We start from the raw sequence: 9,329 nt of genomic DNA on the forward strand, positions 1-9,329 counted from the left end.
GACTCACACCGAGCTCCCAAAGTCCCAAAATCGAAATGGGAATCAAACCCTCGAAATCCTATTTTTCTGCCCAGTTCTTCCGCATATGCGGACCTACAGTCGCACCTGCGATGCCGCACTTGCAGAATTTCTCTCGCAGGTGCGGAAATGACTTAAGGGACTGGGTCCGCATCTGCGAGCAAGTGTTTGCACCTACGTGTGCGCACCTACGGACAAAGGTCCGCTTCTGCGATCTTCCCCTCCATCTCATTCTCCGCATCTGCGGAGCTTCGAACGCATCTGCGGGCTCGCAGATGCACAAATGTCCTTGCAACTGTGACCTCTGGCCATCTCCTCTACTCCTGCTTCTACGCTCCTTCACCCGCACGTGTAAGTACGCACCTGTGGTCTCCCGACCGCAAGTGCGAAACCACCAGATATCAGAAAACTTCAGCCATTTGCCTAAGTCCAAATTCAAACCATTAAGCATCCTAAACACCCCCGAGGTCCCCGGGACCTCAACCAAATATACCAACAAGTCCTAAAATACCATATGAACTTAGTCGAGTCCTCAAAATACGTCAAACAATAACAAAAAAATAAATCACCCTCCAATCCAAACTTAATGAATTACAAAATTTCCAAATTCCATAAACGACACCGAAACCTATCAAACCACGTCCGATTGACCTCAAAATTTGCACACAAGTCATATTCAATATTACGGACCTACTCCAACTTCCATAATCGGAATCCGACCCCGATATCAAAAGTCAACCCCCCAGTTAAACTTCTCAAAAATTTGATTTTTGCCATTTCAAGCCTAAATTAGCTACATACCTCAAATTCACAATTCAGACACGCTTCTAAGTCCAAAATCACCCAACAGAGCTAACGGGGCCGACGGAACTCTATTCTAAAGTCGTCTGCATATAATTCTGACTACGGCCAAACTCCTAAGACTAAGTATCCCAAAACACTCTGAAACCAAAAACAAGACCTCCCGGCAGGTCACATAAGCAGAAACAGATACAGGGAAAGCGGAAAATAAGGTATCGGGGCTATTACTCTCAAAAAGACCGGCCGGATCGTTACACATACAAACTGGAGCATGATAGAACCTGAAATTGTGCAGAACCGCATGGACAGAGCCTTAGATGATCAGGCTGGGATCGTCCCTGATTTATGCAAGAATCAGAATTATGTCAGAATCCTTGGTACTCCTTAGAAATAGTAAAAGAAAAAAAGATCTTTTCATAAAAGAAACGAAAAACAATTTTCCTAGAGAAGTATATGAGTCTTACCAGAAAGATATAATTTGTTCATTTCAACTACATAGTAGAAGCTGTTAGAATTTTATTATTTCATGTGTGCATACTTCTTTCAATGTCAAGTTTAGTGAGAGGATTGCTTTACTCACTGAATTTTACCATGGTGTACTAATATTCTATTAATTTTTCTTCAGAACCTATATTGGCTTATGTCAATGTAGGAATAGGTTTAGAGGCTTCATAGACATTGTAGAATCAGAAAGAATGGTTTGATACAAATACCCCCTCTGTTTTAATTTATATGAACCTATTTTCTTTTAGTCTGTGTCAAAAAGAATGACTCATTTTCATATTTGGAAATAATTTACCTCTATGCAATCATTTATAGTCACACAAAATATATGTGCCTCATTTTACATCACAAGTTCAAAAGTCTTCTCTTTTTTCTTAAACTATGTACCTAGTCAGATAGGTTCACATAAATTAAAATGGAGAAAGTATATTTTATCATACATGTGTTTTTTATATTCAAGTTATGATGAATATTCCCAGACAAAGTTTTCAGAATTCAAGAATAATATTTCGTTTCGTTTAAAATACTTTACCTGCTTAGTTGAATAGAAAGATTAGACGGTTCTCTCGATCAAGTTAAGGTACCGAGTGTCAGTTGTAACTCAGCTAGAAATCAGATGGTGACAATTGATACTTAATATTATATGACCAAAATAGCGATCATTACAAATCTTGTTGCCTTAGCCCTATTCATTGTTTTATGGTACACCAAATAGACGTTGAAAAAACCTTTTACACGGTGATTTAGAAGAAGGCATCTAAATGATTCAACATGAGGGATTTTTTATCCCAATAAATGAGAGTAAAGTATACAAACTTAAAACTTCCTATATGGCCTAAAGCAGGCATCTAAATAGTGGTATAAAATATTTAATAGCACATTAGTGGACAATGAATTTATTGTTAATGCATCTGATACTTGTGTTTATTCTAAGATGGTAGAATAACATTGTATGATTATATGTCTGTATGTGGATGACATATTAACATTTGCCCTAATTTGGATGTTGTTAGTGATACTAAGGAGTTTTTGTCTTCTGAATTTGAAACGAAAGACTTTGGAGAAATATATGTGACTTTAGGGATTAAAATCAAAAGAATTGCTAATGGTTTTTTATTATGTGAGTCTCATTATATTGAGAAAAAATTTAAAATATTTGATTGTTCTGATGTAGATCCTGTGAGACTCCCTATGATCCTAGCATGCACTTGAAGAAGAATAAAGAGTCTGGTATTTTTTTAAACTTGATATGCTAAGATAATTATTAGTGTAATATTTCGAATGAATTATACTCGATCGGACATAGCGTATCTTGTTAGCAAATTGAATCGATACACTCAAAACCGAAGTAGTAACATTAGAATGTTCTTCATTGCTTAAGCAGTTAAAATTCACTAGGGATTGGTGTTTAAATTTTAATAAATTTTCTGTTGTTTAATTAGAAGAATTTTCTGATGCAAACTAGATAAGTAACAATGATGAAGTTAGTTCTACTAGTAGTTATGTGTTTACTTTGGGTGCAGGTTCTATTTTATGGAAGTCTTCTAAATAGACTCGTATAACATACTAAAGAATCTGAATTTATTGCTCTCGAGTTTTCAAGGCAAGAAGCAGAGTGGATAACCTATTGGCATATATACTATTGTGGGGAAGATAAGCTTCACTAGTTTCTTTACATAATGACCCACAGGAAGCAATTGTAATTATCAAGAACAATGTACAATAAAAAAAAAAAAAGACACAATCGCATTAAAACATGGTGTGGCCAAACAGTTGTTGAAACAAAATAAGATTTCTTTGGAATATGTTAGGTTCAAAAATAATTTAATAGATCCTTTAAGAAAGTAATTTACAAGGAGAGAGATCATTAAAACATCAAAAGGGGTGGTGCTTAAGCCTATGAAATTGGGTAGTACGGTGGATACGCGTTTGTAGTCAAACGACGCCATATGAGCCCTCAATATGCACTATATTTTCTATCCTTATGTCATGTTGTAGTGCTTTATAAGGTTGAGCTTATTTTTCTCTTCATGATTTCATAGCCTTAAGATGGTCTGAGTAGAGATAAACTTGATAGAATCATCTATGTAAGTGTAAATGTATGGTGCCTTTTATGAGAGACTTAGAATGTCATTCTAGATCGCTCATGAGAACCGGCGTGTGTGCATGACCATAAAAGCACTTTATAAGTATTGCAGAGTTTACATAAATTTAAGAATATAAAATATGTTGTGGAGGTCTGAAATGAAGTCTATTCAGTTCAAGAGTACATTATATTTTTGGACATTCATTTTTTCCCCACCTTACTATGTGTCAATTCAAATCAAAAGATATTGGTACTTAAGTATTTAATCCTTCCTTTTCCAAGTAATTGTTCATATTCTTTGCCTTTGCATTAATGGGCGATTGTTGGTATTATTATCATTGATTTATAATGCAAAGCCAAAGATTCTTTGTCAGTCCTTTTTTTTCTATGGATTTTTACCTATCTATACTATATTATAAATTTAATTACTACTAAATTTTTGGCTGAAAGTTAGAATTTTACTTAAGAGAATTTGAGATTCTTGGTCTGATGCATGATTCTTGGTATTAATATTGTTTCTAGTGTTTCGAGTCTTAGGAGAGTTTGTATAGGATATATAGACTTGTTAGGATGATTGGGTGCAGGCCTGGGGGCTCTAAAGAGTTTCGGGATAATTTCAGATCATTTGAGCTAAGATGGAATTGTTAGTTTTCTAGTGCCAGGGCAGTGAATAGCGTTTGTAGTCTTGTAATCGCGTAGCTTTGGCTGGGATTAAATTGCAGACACATGAGGGTGTGTGCGTGTAATGACCCGACTGGTCATTTTGAGTTTTAGCACTTTGTTCGGTAGTTTGATATCTTGAGTAGGTGCACATTATGCATTATGAATTGCATATATGGTTCGTTTTGATTTTCGAGAGGTTTGGAGTTAATTTAGGAGAATAATTCTCGATTCGTAAGATTTAAGTTAGAAGAGTTGACCAAGGCTTGACTTTTTAGTAAACGATCTCGGATTTGTATTTTAATGGTTCCAATAGATTCCTATGGTGATTTTAGACTTAGGCATATATTTAGATTAGGATTTGGAGGTTTCTAGGTTGACTTGGCACTAATTGTTGAAAATTAAAAATTTGAAGGTTTGGAAAGTTCATAAGTTTGACCGGAAGTTGACTTTGAGGCTATCAAGGTCGGATTATTGTTTCGAGAATTGTAATAGGTCTGTTTCGTCAATTAGGACTTGCGTACAAAGTTTGAATTCATTTTGGACTGGTTAGGCTTGTATCGGATGCACGGTTTGAAGTTGGAAGTTTATGAACTTAAGAGATTGATCTTGATCGACAATTCTTGGTTTTGATGTTAATTACGGTATTTGAAGCATTTGGATAAATTTGAATTATGTATATGGAATTGTTGACATGTTTAGACGGGATCTCGAGGAGATCAGGTGAGTTTCAGAGTGGTTCCAGATAATTTTGAACCACTTTGAGATTGCTGAGGTTCTGGTGTTCTGATGTTCTTCGCATTCACAGTCAATGGGCTATGTTCGCATAGAGTAATTTGGTCGTTAGGGTTTAGTGTATTGCATTTGTGACCTGGCAGTCGCATTCGCGTATTGCTGGGAGCAGATGCTCCACGTTTGCGAGTCAGGAGCCCGTTCGTGAAGAGTAAGTGATCAGTTGGAAGGTCTGGGCCTTCGCGTTTGCAGTTGAAAGCTCGCGTACGCATTGGTCTGGTCGATTGGACATCACGTTCGCGATGAGGATCCCGCGTTCGCGATGAAGTTTTTCTTGGCAATGGCACTGTGTGCTTCGCGATCGCAAAATTTTAGACCACAATCGCGACGGGTTTACCTGGAGAAGATATTTAAGTTGCCAATTTCTGGACTTTACCCATTATTTCATATTTTGAGCCATAGACTTCGAGATAAGGAGATTTTAAATAGCAATTTTACTACTGCATAGAGGTAAGTAAATTTTACTTAGATTTGTCTTTATATCTTGATTACCCATAGATTTTTACCCCTTTGAATTTTAAAAGGAAATTTGCGGTTTTTATCGATACTTTAAGATGGTGTATTTTGGGAATTTGAGTACTGATTTGAACTTGATTTTGGAAACTGATTATATATTTGGACTTGGCAGGTTATAGGTCATTGGATTTTGGTATTGGTTCAGATTTCGGGCACATTGACCCTGGTTGACTATTGTTGACTTTTGAGAATTTCTTCAAAGATTAAAGTTTTATGGATTGGGATCGCTTCTTATGTCATTGTTGACTTCCTTGGATGATGTTTGGCTTGGATTCGTGCGATTGGAGAGCTAGATCGAGGTTTTGACATAATTCAAAGTTGAAGACTAGCCCGAGTGAGGTAAGTATCTTGCTTAAGTTTGGTTTGAGGATAAATTCCCCGTTGGCTACAATATTTGTTATATGTTGGGGGCGACGTATATGCGAGGTTACGAGCATATATGTGTGCACCGTGGTTATTCATGATTTGGGTAGATCTTAGGTTATTAAATGCCTTGTTTTGCTATCATGCTTTTTTAATATCATGTTTTCTCCACTTCTACGAGTACATGAACTATTATTCATTCTTGAGATCATGTCTATGCTATTTGCTTATCTGTTGAGGCATGATATGACCATTTTTGCTATGTTGAGCTATTTGCCTTAGCCGTAGTCATATTCTTCAGTCATGATATCAAATACGTGTGTTATGTCTCTGTCTCCATGCATTTTTAAATGTTATCTCACATGTTGTTGGTGCCCCTGTGTGACACAAGTTTGAGTTAAATTGTGGCACGTTGGTATATTCTGTGCGGTATTTGATTGTTGTTACTATGAGATGTGATTATATTGAGGCTTGAGAGGATTGATGATTGATCTTGGACTATATATCAGTGTTAATCTTGATAGTGAGGTGACGTGTATTCCTCATGCTAGTTGGTATTTGATGTCTCCGCTTGATGTTCTGAACTTGATATTACAGTTTTATCTTGTTAAAAGTCTTTCAATGTGAATTATGTGGAAGTTGATGTCTTGACTGTTATATCTGAAAAGCATGTATAGTTTTTCATTTGTTGTGTTAAGTTGAGCCTTAATTATTTGAGATGCTTTTCTGTATATGTTATTATTCTATTGTTATTGCTATTATTGGTTGTGGAAAGTGAGCATCGGATCTTAAAAAGTCCGTCACCGCTTTCTGCCCGAGGTTAGGCTCGCTACTTATTGAATACATAGGGTCTATTATACTCATACTACACTCTGCACTTCATGTGCAGATTTATGTATTGCTGATAGTGGTGGTTGCCAGTGAGTATATCTGGATTAGCTAAGACATCTCGAGGTAGCACTGTTATGGTTTTCGAAAGCCTTGAAGTTCCCTATTTTATCTCATGTGCTTACTTTTCAGTCTTCTAGAGAGTATTGCATTTTGTTCGGCCTTTGTATTTAGTATTCAATAAAGCTCATGCGCTCGGTGATACCAAGTTTAGGGTGAATTCATTTGTATTGATATTTTAACTTTAGTTATTTATACCATTTCTGACTTTGAGACTATTTCTTATCATTATTGAAGTTTATTTCAGCATATTTGTTATTGGCTTGCCTAGCAAGAAGTGTTAGGATCCATCATGGCTCCGGTGGAAGTTTAGGTCGTGATACGTTTGTATCTGAGCACTAGGTTGCATAGATCCCATGAGTCATTAACAGGCCTAGTAGAATCTTGCGGATCGATATGAAGACGTATGTACTTATCTTCGAGAGGCTTTAGGGCTTTAGAAAACTTCCAATTCCTTGTTCCCTTTTCATGTGATTTTATCTCGGCTTGAATCATGTATCTTCAGTTCCTTCCTACTCATATTGTATGCGACTTTGAGTACTCGATCTCAGTTAGGCACCGGTGAGATTTGATAATAATACGAACATGGTGTGGGATGTTTTTCCCTTGTGCAGGAGGTCAGACTACTATTGTCGCTTTACGGATGAATTGCCGTCTATTGCAGTCCTAATGTTGGCATTGCCCATAGGTTCGAGGGCTTATACAACATATTGTGATGATTCACATGTTGTTCTTGACACAGAGTGAGATCAGAATGATATGGTGATTGCTTAGGTTCCATAGCAGCCCATGAGAAGAATTACTTAGTTCAGGATTCGGAGTTTGGCATTTGTTCCATCGGAGGAGAGGCATTTGGGCTATGGATGTTCAGGACCCGGTCAATAGATTTACGAGATTGGGTATTTTGTGTTTAGTAGAGTTCTCTCTTGTTGCTGTGTAGTCATCCTTGTTTGAGCGCATAAAGAACCATCAGTATGATGGTTTCTATTTGCGCGTCTTCAAGGACACGGTATTGCGAGTTGGTGCTAAGGAGGTGGTACTTGGTGGGGACGATGTGTTGCAACTTTCGGGTCGGATTTTCATTCCCAGTGTTGATGATTCGAGGGAGATGATTAAGGATGTGTGTAATTGTGCTATTCTATTCGTCCAGGTATTACATAGAGGTATCATGATTCGAGGTAGAATTTTTGGGCTAGTTTCATGGTATTTGATCCTCAGCATGTCGACAATGAGCATCAGAGACCGAGTGGTTTACTTTGGGAAATGACTATACTGATGTAAAAGTGAGAACATATCATTATAGGTATTGTGGTAGGGTTGCCACGGATATCGAGGATGTTTGATGTTATGAGGTCACTATGGACCATTGAGGGTATTTCATATTGGCGGCGACTTCTTACATTTTGAGAGTTCAAATTTGACGAGAAGGGTTTGCTTGAGCTACTAAGGGATAGTGAATGCTTGGTTATCATCTTGGTGAGCATACCGTTTTGAGTTGGGATGTGTTGAAGGGTCTTCTAGTTGTTCATTAGTGGAACGTAATATATTTTTGTAACTTGTGGACGAGTGTGGACTCGGGAGGAGTTATTGATTGCATAGTATTTTACCATGACAGGTCATCGAAAGATGTTGATATGAGGTCACATGGGTGGGCTATCTCCTGTGAGGAAGTTAGGGGTTGCCTGATTTCTTATGAGATTCCTATGAAGAGTTTTACCTTCTATACAGTAGAGTATGTGTGCGATGATATGGGTTTGGATCGCTTGAAGAAGATGGCATGACTTTCGAGGTTGAGAGTGAATTGGATTGATAATTTGGGCTGCATTATGGTTGGTGCGGCATGATCTTATGAGAAATTCAGCAAATTAATAGTGTAGGATCATGGTAGTTATAGAGGAGCAACCATTATGGGTTCGTGGATTATGTGGTTGTGGCTTAGAGCCATGTGGGGGAGTCTACCATCAGCGATTGGGCCACTTAGTCATGTGTTGATAAGAATTTTGGACTGAGGGATGTTTGTGGATTTGATAGAATTTTAGGGGAAAGACTTCGAGGATGATTCAATGAAGGAATTTGTTGAGTGCATGTTTTATTTCACCTTGGTGATATATGGAGGCTGTGGGAGGACACATGTTCAATACTTTCCTGTGGAGGTACCGTGCAAGGGGAGATTAGAGCGGTTGTTTCTTTTGGAGTATTCTTGTGCTAATGGAGTACTAATCATTTGGCATGATTGGTTATGTATTCGGGACTAGGATTGAGTGGGTGAATCTTGAGAATTTTTTAATGGATTCAAAATTCAATATGTGGTACCTAAGGATTTCCGGATTTGTGTGTTACTGAAGATTCGAGATTGGTGTTGGTTTGTGAAAGAGACTGGAGCATTTCTTTATCATTATCGGTTCTGTGAAACAGTGTTTGAGAGGTAAAAGAAACAACTTCAGATTCAAAGAAGGCCTCTTCTGAGTAGGCATTTCGGTTTGAGGTACTATCGAATGTATAAGAGGGAATAAAGTGGCTCACGAGCCTTAGGACAGTGAGATTTCATGTTGGGATCACTTGGAATGAGTTTTGATTGAGTTTCATAGTATACTTGGGAAGAGCAGCATTACCATAAAGGCAGGTCGTGATTAATCTGAAG

The sequence above is a fragment of the Nicotiana tomentosiformis genome, chromosome 7 (assembly GCF_000390325.3).
Source record: "Nicotiana tomentosiformis chromosome 7, ASM39032v3, whole genome shotgun sequence".
Taxonomy (NCBI): domain Eukaryota; kingdom Viridiplantae; phylum Streptophyta; class Magnoliopsida; order Solanales; family Solanaceae; genus Nicotiana; species Nicotiana tomentosiformis.